At 41.5% G+C, this 20495-nt stretch overlaps 1 protein-coding gene and 1 long non-coding RNA gene across 3 annotated transcripts in view; one reads left to right on the top strand and one right to left on the bottom strand.

Moving 5' to 3' along the window:
• gnao1a (guanine nucleotide binding protein (G protein), alpha activating activity polypeptide O, a) overlaps nt 1–20495 on the bottom strand; it is a 189594-nt gene that overhangs the window by 88618 nt on the left and 80481 nt on the right. The window lies entirely within an intron of this gene.
• LOC132888050 (uncharacterized) lies at nt 16584–19159 on the top strand. The gene is made up of 2 exons (XR_009654895.1): nt 16584–16649; nt 18724–19159. It is a non-coding gene; the product is annotated as an uncharacterized LOC132888050 (long non-coding RNA).

The following is a 20495-nucleotide window of genomic DNA, read 5'->3' as shown; positions in this document are numbered from 1 at the left end:
GAAACTCGGCGTTTTATTCTTTTCTTCCTCTGCTCATCTACAACGTGTCTTTACAGGTCATTCCACAGACTTGTTTCATGCATGACGCTGTGGTCATGCATTAGTTATATAAGGGGAGGGCGGGAGGGACACAAAATGTGTGAGAGAGAAGTTTCGAAAAGGTTGAGACATCTAAAGAACAAGAAAGAAAACAAGCGAACGAGCAAATGAGAGGGAGATTATGGAGGAGCAGTCCATTAAGAGTCCAGACACATTGGGGCCGTCTACTTATGTCATCTCATGCTACCCCTCCCTTCTCACTCTCTGTCTTTCTAATCAATAGAGAAGCACTTAGGGGGTGAGCAGAGGCCTGCTCATTAGGGTCTGTAATGGGCCTAGCAAAGGGAGCACTCTACATCGAACACACAGCCTGCTGCTGGTGCATTCACACACACACACGGATCTGACCAGCTCCAAATCCAATAGGGAAAAGCAGGAGAGGATCCAGGAAAATGGGAAGGGGCTGGGAGCGTTGACCCAGTAAGGCCAGGGGTCCGCTCTGCAACTTTTAAATGCCCGGAGATGCATTTTGAGCTGTCCGAAACATGTCGTAAATGAAATCTCTTACAGAAAATTAATCAAAAACATGTTTTAAAAGCAGGAACTTTCAAAATCATTTTATCAGTCACTGAAAGTGATATCAAAGTTGCAGGTATATGTGTAGAACATAATTACAACTGATATTTCTGAAAGTTGCATCGTCGTATAATGCATTACCGCAAGACGCACTACAGTGTAGTACGCTGACCACTAAACACCTAATATCAATAAATTATTACTATTCTAGCGACTGCAATCTGAGCTCCTGCTCAAGACATTCAATGTACAGTGAATATACCCAAGTAAACTGAGGGAATATAAGTGGCCACTTAAGACCGAGCTTAATACCGAGATAATTATAAATAAAGATTGCAAGAGCTGCATGTCTATAATACAAAAAGTCAGTAAGTGCAATCTGAGCTCCTGAGTCTAATAGACGGAGATAATGATATAATGATTGTGTGAGTTGCATGTGAACAAGTCTTAGTTCCCAAGACTCAGTGGCGTAATAAAAAGCATCCTTCTTGGGCGCTTTGTAGCATACATGTTAATAACTGTCATAATCCAGTTTCATGTTTCTGTGGATGAACAGGAGGGTGCCGGTACAGGCCTAGCCTAGAATAGGCTTTTCGATACTTCCGAATCCGCCAGTGCAGTGCAGTGTCCTTCTCTAACCGTGAGCTTGGGTAGTTTAGCGCATTTTGAACGGCATACAATTCTAAGACCCAAGAACGGCAAGATAATATATTGCGATCTGGAGGAAATATTATAAACGTTGATAAATTCAGGAACAAACACTTACATTTTCTTGATGATGGAGGCAGATTTTCTTCAGAGCTGTTGCAAAAAATCAACATCTCTTACAGACCTATCCAGCCGCTGTCGTAAAAATCAAAGTGAAGATCACCCCCAAAACGGCACGTGTCTCATGTACATACGCGGGGTATAGTGAGTACAGGGATACCCTATTAATGAATATGAGCAGTAGCCAGACAGTCGACACGTGTGTGTGTGTGTGTGTGTACGCGGTAAGCCTGCTGCAGCATCTCATCATTTTGGCTTGTGAGCATGCGTGTTAACATAAAAGATAGCGCACACCCTTTACATGTAGTCTGAGAATACATATGTGTTATTTACCAGCTGGGAGGTCCATATCGTGAAATACCGTGACCGAGGTCTTGAAAGTACTGAGCGAGGCCCTCTGGGCCAAGGTCAGTATTCAAGGCCGAGGTCACAGTATTTCACCATACGGACCGACCTTAAGCTGGTAAATGATATATTTATTTTTTTCTTTACCAAATTCTAACAGAAAACGAGAGCGCCCAAAAGGGAAAACCGAGCCGAGCCGCCATTTTGAATCCTCATTCACGGCTGTAATGCAAATGGCTTCCTCCTCGGTATACAAGTGCACTTCCATGGCAGGAAAAAAAACTACATTTTGCCACCTATGTAGTCCCCTATTTATACAAAATTGAGTCATTCAGGATTCAGCCACGTTTTTGCTCGGCGTTAGCAACAGTTACAGGTTTTTAGCTTTCTCCTGAAATGTTTTATTTTATTTCTTCTTCCTCAGGGTAGTAAAACTCGCTTTCGCTGTGAACACTGTCGTTATCGCTATCCATGCTGTAAAATTAATGCTATTATGCTGAGAAATGCTGGCAAAAATTTATAAGATTTTTGATAAAAATCTTATCAATAAATCTTATAAAAAAGATAAATGTTGACAAAAATTGCTACTATGTTTGTTGTTGTTGTGAACGAACGAGTTGCCAGAGGTCCGTAACCGGGGTCTGTACTGTAGGATACGGACCTGCTCGCCAGCCAATCAGAGCGCAGGATTTGATGAAAACCGCACCGCGAAAAAAATTAAGTATGTTATGTTGATGCACGAAGTTAAAATCCAACAGGACTCGCCCAGCTTGCTTTTCACTGCATTCGTGTCACGAGTGAAAAAACCTAAGCTAGGACCTACTATTAAATATAAATTTATACCACAAACTCTTCAGCTCAATCCCACATAACGATTTATTTTGTTTATTTTTTTAAAACCTTATTAATGAAATAAAAAACAGCAGGCGTATTTTGGCATCTGCAATACTAAAACTTTTTTTTTTTTTTTTGACCGGGGGGCTTAAATCCGCACTAGGAAGTGCACACATTTAAAATTAAACCACAAAATGACTTGAATGTAGTCAGTGATCATATGACCATGTTTCCTCTCCAAGTACATGTAAGGGAAGGGAGCTCAAAATATTTTGCAACAAAGAGGAATTTAAAGGATTTGAAATCTAACCGCTATTAAAGCCAGCGAAGGGCTGTTGAGCAAGTCACTGGATCTTACCACCTCACTTACGATTAGCATTTAATCCGTCTCCGACTACGGTTTAGAGGAATTGAATATCTGTTGTCTGGAACATGTGGATACACAGAAAATGACTGCAAAACAATCGTGTGCATAGTTCCCAGAGTGAATTTCTGGAACATTCTGTACTTCTTTTAGAATCTTGTGAACATGCAGCAGCTGTGAAGTGCTAAAAATCTTAAGACTCTCTCAGATGCATATGGGTTTGATCCCGGTAGAACAGCCAAATGCTTTATTTCTTCCCCTCTTCTCCTCCAAAGATGTATTTTAAGGCTAAATAATTCATCTGCATGCAGATGCAGCTTTATATTGAGTAAATAATTGAAAGCAGAATCTGGGGTCGTCAGAGCAGGGAGGCCGCCTCACTAAGGCCAAGTTTACATTAGACCGTATCTGTCTCGTTTTCTTCGCGGATGCACTGTCCGTTTACATTAAAACGCCTGGAAACGCCGGGAAACGGGAATCCGCCAGGGTCCACGTATTCAATCCAGATCGTGTCTGGTCCGGTGCTGTGTAAACATTGAGATACGCGGATACGCTGTGCTGAGCTCTAGCTGGCGTCGTCATTGGACAACGTCACTGTGACATCCACCTTCCTGATTCGCTGGCGTTGGTCATGTGACGCGACTGCTGAAAAACAGCGCGGACTTCCGCCTTGTATCACCTTTCATTAAAGAGTATAAAAGTATGAAAATACTGCAAATACTGATGCAAATACTGCCCATTGTGTAGTTATGATTGTCTTTAGGCTTGCCATCCTTCCACTTGCAAGTGGTAAGTGATATGCGCTGGGATCACACACACAGCGGCTCAGTCCCGAATCACTGCTCGTGCGCTTCACTCGCGTGCTCTGTGAGCTGCGCAGGGCCGGAGTGCGCACCCTCCAGAGGGCACTCGCTGTTCAGGGCGGAGTGATTTGGAGCGCAGGATGCCTGCGGAGCCGAGCGTATCCGTGTATTGGCGTTGCTGTGTGCACGCGAATCGTGTATTGGCGTTGCTGTGTGCACGCTAATCGTTTTAAAAACGTTAATCTGATGATCCGCTGATACAGTCTAATGTAAACCCCACCTAATATATACGTAGTCGTGAGAAACCGAAGATCGTTGACTTTCTTCAGGGCCCTGATATGCTTTACCACGTCGAGTGAAGTAAATCAGCTTCTGCAGAGAGTACATACTGATCTCTGACTTGTAAGATTTCCACTCTGATACTGCACCACACGACAGTTCATGTACAGAGTGTTTCCTAGTCAAACTCTGCTGATTCAAGCAAGTGAGCTTGAGGGCTTTGTGTTGTGAGTCACAAAGATGAGTGTACACAGAAGTGTGTGTGAGCGTGCAAATGTGTGTATAAACATAACTGCGCACTCAAGGGCGATACGCCCACATTCATATAATTCAGACACACTCTCTCTCTGCTCTCTCGCCCACGCTCACACAAACACGGCAACATGCATAAACAGCAGTTTCCAGAAACTTGCTTTGTCATGATAGCCCTGACGAAAGACCGCATTTCCCATGATGCTCAGAAAGGCCACACGCGTCTTAGCATCAGAAATTTCAGTCCAGCCTCCAGTGTTTATCATACAGGCCCTGGAAGCCAGCATGGTATGCATCCTATTAACAGTGGCATTTTCCATAAAACTGCACTTGTTAGCCGAGATTTAGAGAACGAGAAAGAGCAGAATTTCTTGAGAGCCAAAGTATACACTCCCCCCAGATGAAAAGAATATGGGGTGTGTACTGTATCAGTGGCAGCCTGATCTAGTTCATCATATTCTGGTCGATCGTCTTTTGCTTCAGGACTGGTTTTATTTACTTTGTATTAACTACCCCTGACCTGAAATTCAAATTACAGCACGATTCCAGAATGGATATAGAACGCAAAAGAAAGTACTTAAAATATTAATTTTGTCAGAAGGATAGAATAAAATGGGATGAAGTCCTTGAAGGTCACCCATCTCTCTCTCCCTCTCTCTCTCATATCTGTACTTTCCTTCAAGTAGACTGGCTTGAACATGAATGTGACCACTGATTAAAGGAGAACTGAAGTCATTTTTAAACTTGCTTTATTTCTTAATTGACGCGTTATTCAATTACATTTTCGGTTTCGGTAACCTTATATCGTGACTCATACTGGCAACTAATTGCAATTAAATATTATCCTTAACGGCCTATTCGCTTTTTAGCCATGTTGAATTTAGTTTGTTTGGTCCATGGCAGGTGTCGCTTATCCGCGCGATCTTCACGAGACTTGTGCGAGACTTTGAAACGTGAAGTGTCAGCCAGGTGTCAGCGCCGCCATTTTGCAAACTGTTTTCCAAACGAAATATTGCACAAAAACAAGTTTAAATGACGATTGCTGCCTACTTTTTTCAAACTTTCCTGATTGCTCTCAAAACAAACAAAACTTCCGGCTTGATTACGTCAGCATTCGAAAGAGGGCGTGTGCGACTTTTGACAACGTCGGCAGATGTTGGTCGCTTTGATTTCCGCTGTACGTTTTACTTCCGGCCTACGATGTCTCGCACAGGTCTCAACGAATCTCGTTTATGGCCATCGCTTTGACATATGGACTGATATATTACATAGCATATTTCAAACACTCATAACTTGCTATAGCAGTGACAAAATTGCGATCAAAAATGTATTCTGATATTTAATAAAATGAGAAATGGAATTTTGATAATTAAAAAAAAATTTGCCTTCAGTTCTACTTTAAGCCATCAATTCAAATGCAGAAGAAAGTGCCTCAATTCAGTGCCTTGGTTGAAATCCTAGAACAGTTATTTAAAAAAAAAAAACATAAGCGAACGATCTGTTCCAAATACAGAGACAGCTACAGTACACCCATCTCATCAATTCACAATGACTAGCAAAGAGCAATTTCTTCTATGCTAGGTGCTAAACTAATAATAAAATAAATAATCTCCACACTCTTAAGATAATGTTAATTCTACACCCCAAAATAATTGTACAGTTCAACTCTACAACTGAACATTTCCCCTCTTATGGCCCTTTTCCACTACCCTTTTTCAGCTCACTTCAGCTCACTTCAGCTCGACACGGCTCGTGTTTCGACTACCTCAGAGCAGCGCGACTCAGCTCGCTTCAGCCCTGCTTAGCACCCAAAACTCGCACGGTTTTGGAGTGGGACTGAAGCGAGCCAAGCCGAGCCGAGTGGGGCTAGAGGCGTGAGGAGACACTCCCCTGTGCACTGATTGGTGAGGAGGAGTGTCCTCACACGCCCACACACGCCTCGCGAGCGTGCTGGGATCTGTAAACACCGTAAACCCGGAAGAAGAGGAATTAACGAATTACGAGAATTTCTGAAGCCTTATGCGCCTCGCCTCATCTATACGCTCTTGCCAGTATCTGTTGGCGTTGTCGGTGACAACAAGCCACAGCACCAAGACCAGCAACACTAACGACTCCATGTCCTCCATGTTTATTGTTTACTATCCGGGTCGTGAGACTACCGCTTAAAAGGTCACTGATGTCACTGTTTGCGCCACCTAACGACATCACGTGACGTCCACCCACTTTCGCTAACTCCACCCAATGTGTCCACCCACTTCCAGCCAGCACGGTTCAGCGCGGTTGTAGTCGAAATGCAACTCCAACAGCCCCGCTCAGCTCGACTCAGCCCAACTCAGCACGGCACGGCTCAGCCCGACTCAGCCGCGTTGGTAGTGGAAAAGCGGCATTAGATCAAGTTACAACTCCTTTGAGGAAGCTTAAAAACCCTTACGTATAGAGGAACCCATTTTTCCTAGGTGTGCAAGTTGTGCAACGATGAGAATAAAATTTGCTAACAAAACATTATAACGATAAGGCTCATTGCTTAACCAAAGTATTTATTGAAAGAAAGAAAGAAAGAAAGAAAGAAAGAAAGAAAGAAAGAAAGAAAGAAAGAAAGAAAGAAAGAAAGAAAGAAAGAAAGAAAGAAAGAAAGAAAGAAAGAAAGAAAGAGCAAGCAAGTTCTCCAACGTTTAACAATAGGACATAAACTCTAGTTACAAGCAATATTTACACGTTAAGGCTATTTTTGGAAATGCAAAAATGCTAGAGGTGATTAGCTTATAAGGTCAGTAACTGGTGTCCATCAGGATTTTATCATCAGCAGTGAACCTGTCGATTTGAAAGTCCGATGAGCAAAAAGAAGCTGCCTTTGTCACATGCACACTAAAGCACAGTGAAATTCCTCCTCTGCATTTAACCTATCTGAGGCAGTGAACACACACGCACAGCCAGAGCAGTGGGCAGCTATACTACAGTGCCCAGGGAGCAGTTGGAGGTTAGGTCCCTTGCTCAAGGGTACTTCGGCACAAGGCCACCCCATTTTTAGCCTAACCTGCATGTCTTTGGACTGTGGGGGAAACCGGAGCACCCGGAGGAAACTCTCACAGACACGGGGAGAACATGCAAACTCCACACAGAAAGGCCCCCGTCGGCTGCTGAGCTCAAACCCAGAACCTTCTTGCTGTGAGGAGACAGTGCTAACCACTACACCACCGTGCCGCCCAAATCTTAGAGTAATTCAGTCAAGCTGACATTTTTCTCCCTGCCAGCAAGTTAAAAAAAACAAAACAAAAAAACTTGCATACTTCATCCACTATGGTATGGCGTTACATTCTACAGCGTATATATTTATTTTCCCCTCCACTTTCACTGGATATGAGCAATCGTACGCTCTGACTGGCTACTCTACTACAAGGCTATCCGCTCATGAGTATATACCATGAGTAGAGAAAAACAAAATGGTGGAGCGTTTTGCTGAACTAACCGAGGACTCTACTCGAAAATAAAACCCCAAAAAATACAAAAGCAACAAAATATGAAATGAAAGAATTTGATGGTAAGACCATCTTATTTTTCAAGAATTGTTATTATAGCATGTTTCACAAATTGCTACTGTCACTTTGCCAGTTTGTTTACAGTCATCTTTAAGCATTAAAATTTGTTGAATTTTTTTTAGCCTCGTTCAAAAGCTCAAAGGAAAATAAAATTTGAAGATTTTACTGCACATGCGTGCAATTTGTCATGTGTCTGCTAAGCGGAAATGATTTTATAGGACGTTTTGTATAAAGTTGTTTTTTTTTTATTTATCATATTTGCAAAAAATAAAAATGCCCAGATTCTCAAAATCCAGTGAACATGGATGTAATAAAACAGTTATTCCACTCAGTCTCGTCGTACATGGCTTATAATCAACTCTGTGCTATGCGCCTCGTCAGCCATCAGCTCATGTACGACTCAATTTCATAGAATAACTTATATATATATATATATATATATATATATATATATATATATATATATATATATGAGTGATTCCACGCTTATAGGTACTGAAATGGGGACATGAACTTATTCACCTAAAACCATTTCTTTTTTTACCATCAGGTCACAAAACATGTAATCTTTAATGAATGATATGTTAAAAGATAACTTTAATTTTCTGAGATGTAATAAAAACATATTTATATGCCAAAGTCAAGCCTATGAGTTCCAAAATGATGTCTGTTACATTACTTCTGTTACGATTGTCCATCTCGCGTCTGTTACAAATTAATTACAATCTAGCTATATACCATGTTCATCTTACTGAAAGAATGTGTATGTTTATTCTACTACACATGTTTATTAATTATATTTGCTAAAACATCACCTTCCTATGTTTCAAAAAGTAATTCTACATTGTTAAAATTGAGAATATATATGTCCACAACACTTCTGTTACGTTCTGACTTTGGCATATAAATATGTTTTTATTACATCTCAGAAAATTAAAGTTATCTTTTAACATATCATTCATTAAAGATTACATGTTTTGTGACCTGATGGTAAAAAAAAGAAATGGTTTTAGGTGAATTTTTAAAAATAAGTTAATAGTTAATGTCCCTATTTCAGTACCCATAAGCGTGGAATCACTCATATATATATATATATATATATATATATATATATATATATATATATATATATATATATAAAAATGGACACTAGTGTTTTACTGGGAAATACTTGACCTTTTTCAGTGTCACTCGAGAGAAAATTGAAGAACTGTTTTGATTAACCTGCGTACTTGCTTGTAAATGCGTCCATATAATAAAACGAAAGTCAACTGTTAGCTTGTAGATATGAAGTTTATCTTCTCATGTAAAAAAATTTCAATCGATGGCTACGTTCACTCATGAAATGCATACGTATTCACCACTCGCTATAAACACATTATATACATGGACATACAACTATTTCTCAACACAAGAAGATAAACTTCATATCTTCGTGCCACTGTGTAATGTCCTTTGTATTATTTGGACACATCCACAAAAAAAAAAAAGCAAGTTAATCAAAAGATTTTTAATTGTGAACCGGCTCACCAACGTGGCAACGTGTGTCTAATCAGCGGGAAAACGCTGGGAGTGACGTCATCGGAGTGAAATATCAGGAAACACGTCACTCAGACCCGTGATGCATTTTGTATGAAAAATGTGCGGTTTTCAACACGAGAAGAGAAACTTCATATCTTCAAGCCAACGTGTGCTTTTCTTTTTATTATATCGACACATTCACAAACAAGAAGTCCCGAAATTTATCAAAACACTTCATTGATTTCCTCACGAGTGACATATAGAGATTTGTGTCACAGTTTTGTCATGGATGTACAGTGGTGCTTGAAAGTTTGTGAACCCTTTAGAATTTTCTACATTTCTGCATAAATATGACCTAAACCGTCATCAGATTTTCACACAAGTCCTAAAAGGAGATAAAGAGAACCCAGTTAAACAAATGAGACAAAAACATTATACTTGGTCATTTATTTATTGAGGAAAATGATCCAATATTCCATATCTGTGAGTGGCAAAAGTATGTGAACCTCTAGGATTAGCAGTTAATTTGAAGGTGAAATTAGAGTCAGGTGTTTTCAATCAATGGGACGACAATCAGGTGTGAGTGGGCACCCTGTTTTATTTAAAGAACAGGGATCTATCAAAGTCTGATCTTCACAACACATGTTTGTGGAAGTGTATCATGGCACGAACAAAGGAGATTTCTGAGGACCTCAGAAAATAGCGTTGTTGATGCTCATCAGGCTGGAAAAGGTTACAAAACCATCTCTAAAGAGTTTGGACTCCACCAATCCACAGTCAGACAGATTGTGTACAAATGGAGGAAATTCAAGACCATTGTTACCCTCCCCAGGAGTGGTCGACCAACAAAGATCACTCCAAGAGCAAGGCGTGTAATAGTCGGCGAGGTCACAAAGGACCCCAGGGTGACTAGAGGAACTGAAGACCTCTCTCACATTGGCTAATGTTAATGTTCATGAGTCCACCATCAGGAGAACACTGAACAACAATGGTGTGCATGGCAGGGTTGCAAGGAGAAAACCACTGCTCTCCAGAAAGAACATTGCTGCTCATCTGCAGTTTGCTAAAGATCATGTGGACAAGCCAGAAGGCTATTGGAAAAATGTTTTGTGGACGGATGAGTCCAAAATAGAACTTTTTGGTTTAAATGAGAAGCGTTATGTTTGGAGAAAGGAAAACACTGCATTCCTGCATAAGAACCTTATCCCATCTGTGAAACATGGTGGTGGTAGTATCATGGTTTGGGCCTGTTTTGCTGCATCTGGGCCAGGACGGCTTGCCATCATTGATGGAACAATGAATTCTGAATTATACCAGCAAATTCTAAAGGAAAATGTCAGGACATCTGTCCATGAACTGAATCTCAAGAGAAGGTGGGTCATGCAGCAAGACAACGCCCCTAAGCACACAAGTCGTTCTACCAAAGAATGGTTAAAGAAGAATAAAGTTAATGTTTTGGAATGGCCAAGTCAAAGTCCTGACCTTAATCTAATCGAAATGTTGTGGAAGGACCTGAAGTGAGCAGTTCATGTGAGGAAACCCACCAACATCCCAGAGTTGAAGCTGTTCTGTACGGAGGAATGGGCTAAATGTCCTCCAAGCCGGTGTGCAGGACTGATCAACAGTTACCGCAAACGTTTAGTTGCAGTTATTGCTGCACAAGGGGGTCACACCAGATACTGAAAGCAAAGGTTCACATACTTTTGCCCCTCACAGATATGTAATATTAGATCATTTTCCTCAATAAATAAATGACCAAGTATAATATTTTTGTCTCATTTGTTTAACTGGGTTCTCTTTATCTACTTTTAGGACTTGTGTGAAAATCTGATGATGTTTTAGGTCATATTTATGCAGAAATGTAGAAAATTCTAAAGGGTTCACAAACTTTCAAGCACCACTGTAGCTTGTATGAAAAATACAAAGCGGTATATTTCCCAGTAAAACACTCGTTTATATATAAACGATCACATGTTGGTTTGAAGATATGAAGTTTATCTTCTCATGTTGAAACTCATTTTTCATACAAAATACAGCGTGGATCTGAGTGAAACATTTGCCAGCATCTTCACTCGTGAGGATATCGATGACGTCACTTCCATTGTTTTTCCTGCTTACTTGACATGCTAGACAGCACTAGTTGAGCTCCGATTCCCAAAACGTTGATGCTGGTAGATGCTGGTTGAGTGTTGGGTGTGTATTGATTTCAGAGGAGGATTACAGAGCAGGCGGTGAGGGGAGAGGCATGGCCCGCTGCTCTGTCAGTGCTGCCGTTTGCTTGTAACCTTCAATTAGTGGCCACTGGCAGCGCTGGGCACTGATTAAGCGCTAAATGCCAACACTGCACACAGCATATGCACGCACACACAAAACACACAAACACACTATGCTACCTCATCGTCAGGTCATGCATTATTGAAGAGCAGCCAGGCTAATTACAGTGAGGAAAGCTCACAGGCAGCAGGGAAGGAACACCCACACACATCTGGAGAATGAACACACACACACACACACACAAAAAAAAAAAAAAAAAACCACAAAATACATCAGCAAACTAATGAAGATTCTGGGATCAGCCAAGATTAGAGTACAATGCGTCTCCAACACAGAATGCTGTACAACCTTATCTATTTTTTTTCCATCATCAGCTTCTATCTACCTTTAAACCATGCTCTCACTCTGGCGCTATAGCTTTGCCAGTGCTTGCAGGCAAGGCTGGAAAACTTACAAGATTTCCTGGACTATATCTCACTACATACCAAAAATGGATATAGTCCACTAAACTTCACCAAATCAATCTCACAGACACACGGCATTTAGCAGACGCTCTTATCCAGAGCAACCACCTTGCTCAAGGGCAATTCAGCCATTCCTGCTGGTCCAGGGAATCGAACCAGCAACCTTTTGTTCCCAAAGCTGCTTCTCTAACCACTAGGCCATGGCATGTATACATCTATGTGTACTTCTAACACTTTTCTTATACACTGACTAGTCCATAATGGACCCAATGGCATGAGTTAATGAAAATCAGAACCGTCTTAATGAATGAGTCTCTTATCTTATTTTTCCTGTATTCTGTTAACTATCTTGCTTCGCTTCTGACAGCAGCCAGTGCTAAATTTAGCTTAGAAGTTTAAAGGCTCCAGCTCAGGGGAGATGAATGGAGAGAGAGAGAGATTTTTTGGCATTTACAGGATACAAAGGACATTATTCTAAATGTTGGTGGGTAAGCCTCAAAAAGCACTTGCAGCCCTTTTAAAACGGCCACTCACTGATTCTATGCCAATCTGTCGCTCACTATCCTGCTGGACAGCGTCATGAACTGAAATCTTTTGTGGATTATCTTATGATGGATAAAAGTTCAGTGAACTTGGGTTTAAGTGCAGCTACTGCCAAGGGGAAAGATCTCGCCTCTTGCTCAGGGCTGGCCCTCCAGGTGAAATAAGGGTGTACTCACACTGGGTGATCCGGAGCCCGTTTGACCCCCAAAGTCCGGTTCGTTTGACTAGCGTGATCACCGTGTGTCCTGTTGGACTCAGGAACAGTACACAGCGTGATCTCTAACCGTGCCCAAGCACAGAGCCCAAATGTTATGATGTGCACATTTCAATTCGTTCCAGAATATCTGGGTTAATAATGGCGCTCATGTATACATCATTGGTGAGTGCGAATCGTAGTCAGCAAATACAGCTAAAAATTCCTCCTTCACTGTCAGTTGCCTCTGTAGAAATCTTGCATGCAGCATGATTTACTGACAATCGGTGTGTTAAATAAGTGATAAAGCGTGTGAAAGGGCCGTGTGCCACCATGCCCAAAACGATGTAAAAACCAGCATCCAGCAAGAGCAAGTGTGCACTCGGATTCGGAGTCCGATTCTGCAAACGTGCCGAACTTCGGATAATCGTGTAAATGACCTTACGTAAACATGATGCGCGTAATTCAGCTTGTATTCATGAGAATTGGCATACGGTAATTAACACCCTAATACCATATAAGGCTATGCATCCTGCCCCATATGTCAGGTAGTGCTTGTTCACGAAAATGGCATCAAAAACTAAAAAGAAGAAGAACTTTACTAGTCCAGAGACTGAAGTCCATTTTTCAGAGATCTAATTAACCTTAAATTACTGCATAATTTGTCATTTTGCAATTTGAGATGTTCATATTGATCTTGTACTGTTACACAATGGCATCAATAGACAATTGTGGCAGCAGGGGCGTGGTTGAGCGTCGGCTGTGAACGGTGAGGAGACAGGGTGAACCAGTAGGTAACATGCGATGAGGTGCACCTGTGTCTGATGACTGTCTGCCTATTAACCTGTGTCTCTTTCAGAGAGAGAGAGAGAGAGAGAGAGAGAGAGAGAGAGAGAGAGAGCGCAAGCACGCGAGCTGAGTCACCCTACGGGTGTGTTTGTGTGAAAGCATATGGACTAGTTGTCAGTGAAAAGTGTAAAAATAAAAAAAGCACACACCTGTTCTGAAGCCTGCTTCCTGTTCCTCTGTTTCCCACAAGTTATTGTTACACCAATTTAAATGAATGATGCTATTAGGCTATATGAATAAACTTGTAATTAAAATTCAAATAGCAACGTCAAACAGGATAATGCCAACATAATTATGAAGTATATCAGATTTTCAAAGTCATAAATGCATATGACTCCTACCAGTGTTGTAGTCGAGTCACAACACCTCGAATCCGAGTCCAGTCTCGAGTCCCCAGTGTCCGAGTCCGAGTCATTAAAAAAAAAAAAACTGAGTCGAGTCCGAGAACAAGACTCCAACCGCACCATTTGACGGCAGCTCTTTCAGCGCCATTAACATTAGTTTGTTCCTGAACATGACGTATGAACAGGTGAATGTGCGTTCTCTTTATCAGGGAGTGCGAAGTATTCTGTCAGAGATGGTTGGGAGACAGATGTAAGTGCGGAAGGTGTGTTTATTAATATAAGTAAAGACAGGTAAACAATCCAGAACGGCAGGAAAAATCGTAAAACGGTGAAACAGGCAACAGGTCGAGCGAGGCACAAACAGGCTATTGGAGACTCAGCAGAATCAAAGACGAGAAACAGGAAATCAGGGCTCAGGAAACCACACAAGGAAATAAGGCTCGGTAATGTGTCAGCAACGCAGCTCAATACTTCGCAAAGTAAGTGCGTTTTCACAGTTTTTATATAATCGGCGCTCTGATTGCGCCTTAATCCTGTGCAGGTGCGAGTCGTTTAAGGCTTGCGCGAGAGTCCGCTTAGGGCACGTGCTGTCCGGATCGCGCCCGAGAGTCTAGCTGATGAACACGCCAAGGCGCGCAGGTGTGACACTCTTGCACAAAATTAGTACAAAAATGAATGTAGCTACAAATATCTTATGCCAAATTATTATGGCATCTCATCTCATCTCATTGTCTCTAGCCGCTTTATCCTGTTCTGCAGGGTCGCAGGCAAGCTGGAGCCTATCCCAGCTGACTACGGGCGAAAGGCGGGGTACACCCTGGACAAGTCGCCAGGTCATCACAGGGCTGACACATAGACACAGACAACCATTCACACTCACATTCACACCTACGGTCAATTTAGAGTCACCAGTTAACCTAACCTGCATGTCTTTGGACTGTGGGGGAAACCGGAGCACCCGGAGGAAACCCACGCGGACACGGGGAGAACATGCAAACTCCACACAGAAAGGCCCTTGCCAGCCACGGGGCTCGAACCCGGACCTTCTTGCTGTGAGGCGACAGCGCTAACCACTACACCACCGTGCCGCCTTATTATGGCATGTTACAAAAAATAAAGAAAAAAAATCAGAGTCCTCGTCTCCAATTTACAAGTCCAAATGCAGTTAATGCATGAGTCCAAGGCCAAGTCATCAGTGCTCAAGTCCAAGTCAGGTCACGAGTCCTAGACTCGAGTACTACAAGCCTGACTCCTACAACAGGTCTGGACCACTTGTAAATTGTGTTTTTGTACAAGAGGAAATTCAAAATATGAGAAGATTCATGAATGCAGCAAGTTCTCAAATTATTTCTACAAGCCACTTGTATGTATTCGTACAAGTGATTCTTGTATGAGGCCCAATATGAGCGCAGGGAATGGAGAGAATCGTAATCGGGCATGGGCCACGGCAGCCGTGCGTAACATGAGTACGCCCCAAGAGGTTGCTTGGATCCCCATAGCTAGCAGTGGACTTATCATGGGCAACATATTTGAGAAATGATTGCACCAGTATGGCCAATTTTGGGGGGGGGGAAGATAACAGGCTTTTGTCATCAAAGTGATGGTCTTAGGGCACAGCCTTTACTCCAGGTTCAATTCAAAACCCAGCAATTATCATCATCATCATCATCATCATCTCTGGTTTGTGAACTGTGGAAACATCTTGGGAAACGTAGCTCTGTTTCATGGTAAAGGGGAAGGGTATTTTGGTGAGCTAGCCTCTGTTCAGTTGGTCAGATAGTTCGCTACACTGTAAAGGCCAATTTATGCTGACAACCCAGTCCTCGCAGACGGTGTCGCAGATAGCGTCTGCGTAGCCCCCCCACCTTCGCAGACGCTCTGCGCGCACCTCCCAAAAATTGTGACCACCACAGAAGCCTCGCAGACAGCGTCGCAGACAAGAGGGCTCTGATTGGTCCACTCTACATCCGCTGTACACGCACTTCCGCTTCCCTGCTTTCCCGGTTTGTTTTGTTTTCATGACCGGCATTTTTAAAAACACGAGCGAAGATGGAGCAGCATGAAGAGCGGTTGATCGAGGAAGTGAGGAAGTATGTACATCTATACGACTCCAGCTCTAGTCATTATAAGTAACCGGAGGATAAACACTCCACTAACCACACCCACCAACTACTCCTAGTGACTTCGCGCCCCCTTGCGTTGTGCCGGTGAATAACATCGCGCACGCCTATTACTCCCGCTCAACGATAAATTACAACTGTCTGCGAAAAGCTATCTGCGAAAGCCTTGTTGCAAGAGCATGCAGAGGCCTTTAGAAGTCTTTCAGTGGTATTGTCCATTTTACTTTATTTTTAAAAGTATATTTATTCCAATAAATCAATTTATTTTTCTTTTTTAGTTTTTTGAGTTATCTATAAGTAAAAAGTGTGAATATTTTCGTAACTTACTTTTTTGTGATAAAATTAATTTTATTGGACTTCAGCATAAATTGATTTAACAAAACTCAGTTTAAACGTTTATATTAGATGTAAAACGTCACGACCCGCACACCTGCAGCAATGGTAGAACAAGCCCGGGCAGGCAGGCTTCACTGTCGAATGTTCCTGAATGTGAAGACAGGTTTTTTTTTTCACAGAGCCGAAGGAAAACACTTTACCGAACTCATGTAAATAACAATTTATATTGTTAAAAGTCAGATTTTGCTAGAATAGAATTGAGTGATGGCAGGTGGAGGGGCTGACTGGCAGAGATGAGAGATGATGAAACCTGTTTTAATTTTTTATTTTTCTGTGAGAGACTGTGGCGGGCCTAATGGGAAACACTGAGGTTGCTGTATGGTATTTTTGTAGGCCAACCCGGAAGTTAGCATCACCCTGGCTTCTTTTGACAGGAAGTCAGCTGGGTTTTTACATCATGTTTTGGATATTGCCTTAGAAAATAAGCTGTGTGTGTCACAAAAAAATAATTCTTTTATGTCTTGTTCAGCAGGATAATCTTCACAAATGAGTATATTAGGGTGTAAAAAACTGTTCTTTATAAGGGCTCTCATCAGGCTTATACAGTGTGTTGCAAAAGTATTCATACCCCTTGAACTTTTTCACATTTTTCCACCTTACAACCACAAACTTAAACGTTTTTTATTGAGATTTTAGTTGATAGACCAACACAGAGTAGCACATAATTGTGAAGTGAAACGAAAATGATAAATGGTCTTCAAAATTTTAAACAAATAAAAATCTGAAAAATGTGGTGTGCATTAGTATTCAGCCCCCTGTACTCTGATACCTCTAAATACAATCCAGTGCAATCAATTGCCTTCAGAAGTCATCTAATTAGTTAATATAGAGTCCTACTGTGTGTAATTTACTCTCAGCATAAATACACTTGTTCTGTGAAGGCCTCAGTGGTTTGTTAGAGAACACTGAAGAACAAGCAGCATCATGAAGACCAAAGAACTCACCAGACAGGTCAGGGATAAAGTTCTGGAGAAGTTTAAAGCAGGGTTAGGTTATATAAAAATATCCCAAGCTCTGAACATCTCAAGAAGCACTGTTCAAGCCATCATTCAAAAATGGAAAAAGTATGGCACAACTGCAAACCTACCAAGACATGGCCGTCCACCTAAACTGACAGAGCGAGCAAGGAGAGCACTGGTCAGAGAAGCAGCCAAGAGGCCCATGATCACTCTGGAGGAGCTGCAGAAATCCACAGCTCAGGTGGGAGAATCTGTGCACAGGACAACTATAAGTCGTACACTCCACAAATCTGGCCTTTTTGGAAGAGTGGCAAGAAGAAAGCCATTGTTGAAAGACAGGCATAAGAAGTCCCGTTTGCAGTTTGCCAGAAGCCATGTAGGGGACACAGCAAACATGTGGAAGAAGGTATTTTGGTCAGATGAGACCAAAGTTGAACTTTTTGGCCTAAATGCAAAGCGCTATGCGTGGCAGAAAACTAACACTGCTCATCACCCTGCACACACCATCCCCACTGTGAAACATGGTGGTGGCAGCATCATGCTATGGGGATGCTTTTCTTCAGCAGGGACAGGGAAGCTGGTCAGAGTTGATGGGAAGATGGATGGAGCTAAATACAGGGCAATCCTGGAAGAAAACCTGTTGGAGACTGCAAAAGACTTGAGACTGGGAAGGAGATTCACCTTCCAGCAAGACAATGACCCTAAACATACAGCCAGAGCTACAATGGAATGGTTTAGATCAAAGAATATTCATGTGTTAGAATGGCCCAGTCAAAGTCCAGACCTAAATCCCATTGAGCATCTGTGGCAAGACTTGAAAATTGCTGTTCACAGACACTCTCCATCCAATCTGGCTGAGCTTGAGCTATTTTGCAAAGAAGAATGGGCAAAAATTTCAGTGTCTAGATGTGCAAAGCTGGTAGAGACATACCACAAAAGACTTGCAGCTGTAATTGCAGCAAAAGGTAGCTCTACAAAGTATTGACGCAGGGGGGCTGAATACTAATGCACATCACATTTTTCAGATTTTTATTTGTTTAAAATTTTGAAGACCATTTATCATTTTCGTTTCACTTCACAATTATGTGCTACTCTGTGTTGGTCTATCACATAAAATCTCAATAAAAAACTTTTAAGTTCGTGGTTGTAAGGTGGAAAAATGTGAAAAAGTTCAAGGGGTATGAATACTTTTGCAAGGCACGGTATATCCAGGAAGTTAGAGATGAACCATAACTTGTCTTTTTTTTCCTCTCTCTCTCTCCAGTGATAGATGGGATGGCCCTATTTCAACATATGCACACTGAAAGACACTATTGTGAAGGTGTTCTGCTTGTGAATTGTTACAGAAGTACAGATCATCTTAATGTTAAATTGTTTTAGTAAGAAACTGTACTGTGAATGTTCTAAGTAAAACTTGAGATGCTGAGGTCATGCATTCTTTTATGCACTAAATACTGATGTTCTTGACTGTTAATACTGTCCAGCTTATTGACACGGTTTGGATATGGCTTGTGAAAATGTTTTAATAATATGTATACGGTTAAAAAAAGAAAACTGTACTGTGAAGGTGTTCTACGCAGCACTTTAAAAAGTTGAGGTCATGCATTCTATGCACTAAATATGGATGTTGACTGTTCATACTGTCCAGCTCATTGCCACTGTTTTGATATGGTAATGATTTAATAAAGGTTGGAATTTGATGAGTCTTGATTTTTTATTATTATGCTAACTAAATATTTTAAGCAGTTTCCATTTTAAAAACAAAGAAAGGGTGAATTGGTCAAAATTAATAAAATAGAGTACAAAAATTATTTTTTCATTTAAATGTTACTGATTTTAATTAAGTATTGTGTGTTTAATATGCTGATGTTTTTTTACATTGATTTTACTCAATTTCTTGGCTTTTTCTGTAAACGCAACTTAATCTTTTTGCATACATCGAAATGCAGATTATTAAGTTCTCCTTACTCAAAAATACCATTAGTTGACTAAACTTACAAAAAGTGGTTGGAAAACGTTGCCTTATTTTTAGAGTTAGATCTAGGCAATGGGGCGGCACGGTGGTGTAGTGGTTAGCGCTGTTGCCTCACAGCAAGAAGGTCCGGGTTCGAGCCCCGTGGCCGGCGAGGGCCTTTCTGTGCGGAGTTTGCATGTTCTCCCCGTGTCCGCGTGGGTTTCCTCCGGGCGCTCCGTTTTCCCCCACAGTCCAAAGACATGCAGGTTAGGTTAACTGGTGGCTCTAAATTGACCGTAGGTGTGAATGGTTGTCTGTGTCTATATGTCAGCCCTGTGATGACCTGGCGACTTGTCCAGGGTGTACCCCGCCTTTCGCCCATAGTCAGCTGGGATAGGCTCCAGCTTGCCTGCGACCCTGTAGAACAGGATAAAGCAGCTAGAGATAATGAGATGAGATCTAGGCAACAGTTCTGGCAGTGTAGGAAGACATGACCACACTAACTAAGAAAAATGAAAACATTTCATATTGCATGATTTAATCAGCAGTTAATTTGGTCCAAAGTCTTTAATAGACTTGTGTATGAACATATAAAAATTTGATGAATATGTAAAATTAATTCAACCGACTTATATGACCAAAGTATAAATGTGTTAGCTAGTCAATTAAGATTTCCCATGTCAGTGACTAATACCATGCTGGTAATAAAACCCATTTACGTAAAAGAAAATTTAAAGTTAAATTGGTTTTAAATAATCCGATTGTCCATGCACATTTCTTATACCAGACTAGACCACAGACAGCTGCAGTCATAACCTCAACATATCGAATCATCTTGTTGTTGATTTCCTCTTTAGCACTGCTAATATTTGGCCTGTAGAGCTTCTGCATGGAGAATCACTTCAATACTGCGGAAGTGTTGGTGAGCTGCGGTGTGTTTCGGGAACTAAAGTGGCATGACTGACAGTCTTTGACTGGAATGGTTTAGGATGGTAAACATTTAAAGACTCATCCAAATACAACAAGAAGACTGAGTCATCTATATCCTCCACCCTGTATACCAAGTTTCAAGATATTATTTG

The sequence above is a fragment of the Neoarius graeffei genome, chromosome 6 (assembly GCF_027579695.1).
Source record: "Neoarius graeffei isolate fNeoGra1 chromosome 6, fNeoGra1.pri, whole genome shotgun sequence".
NCBI classification, from domain to species: domain Eukaryota; kingdom Metazoa; phylum Chordata; class Actinopteri; order Siluriformes; family Ariidae; genus Neoarius; species Neoarius graeffei.
This window is presented reverse-complemented; position numbering and strand designations above follow the sequence as displayed.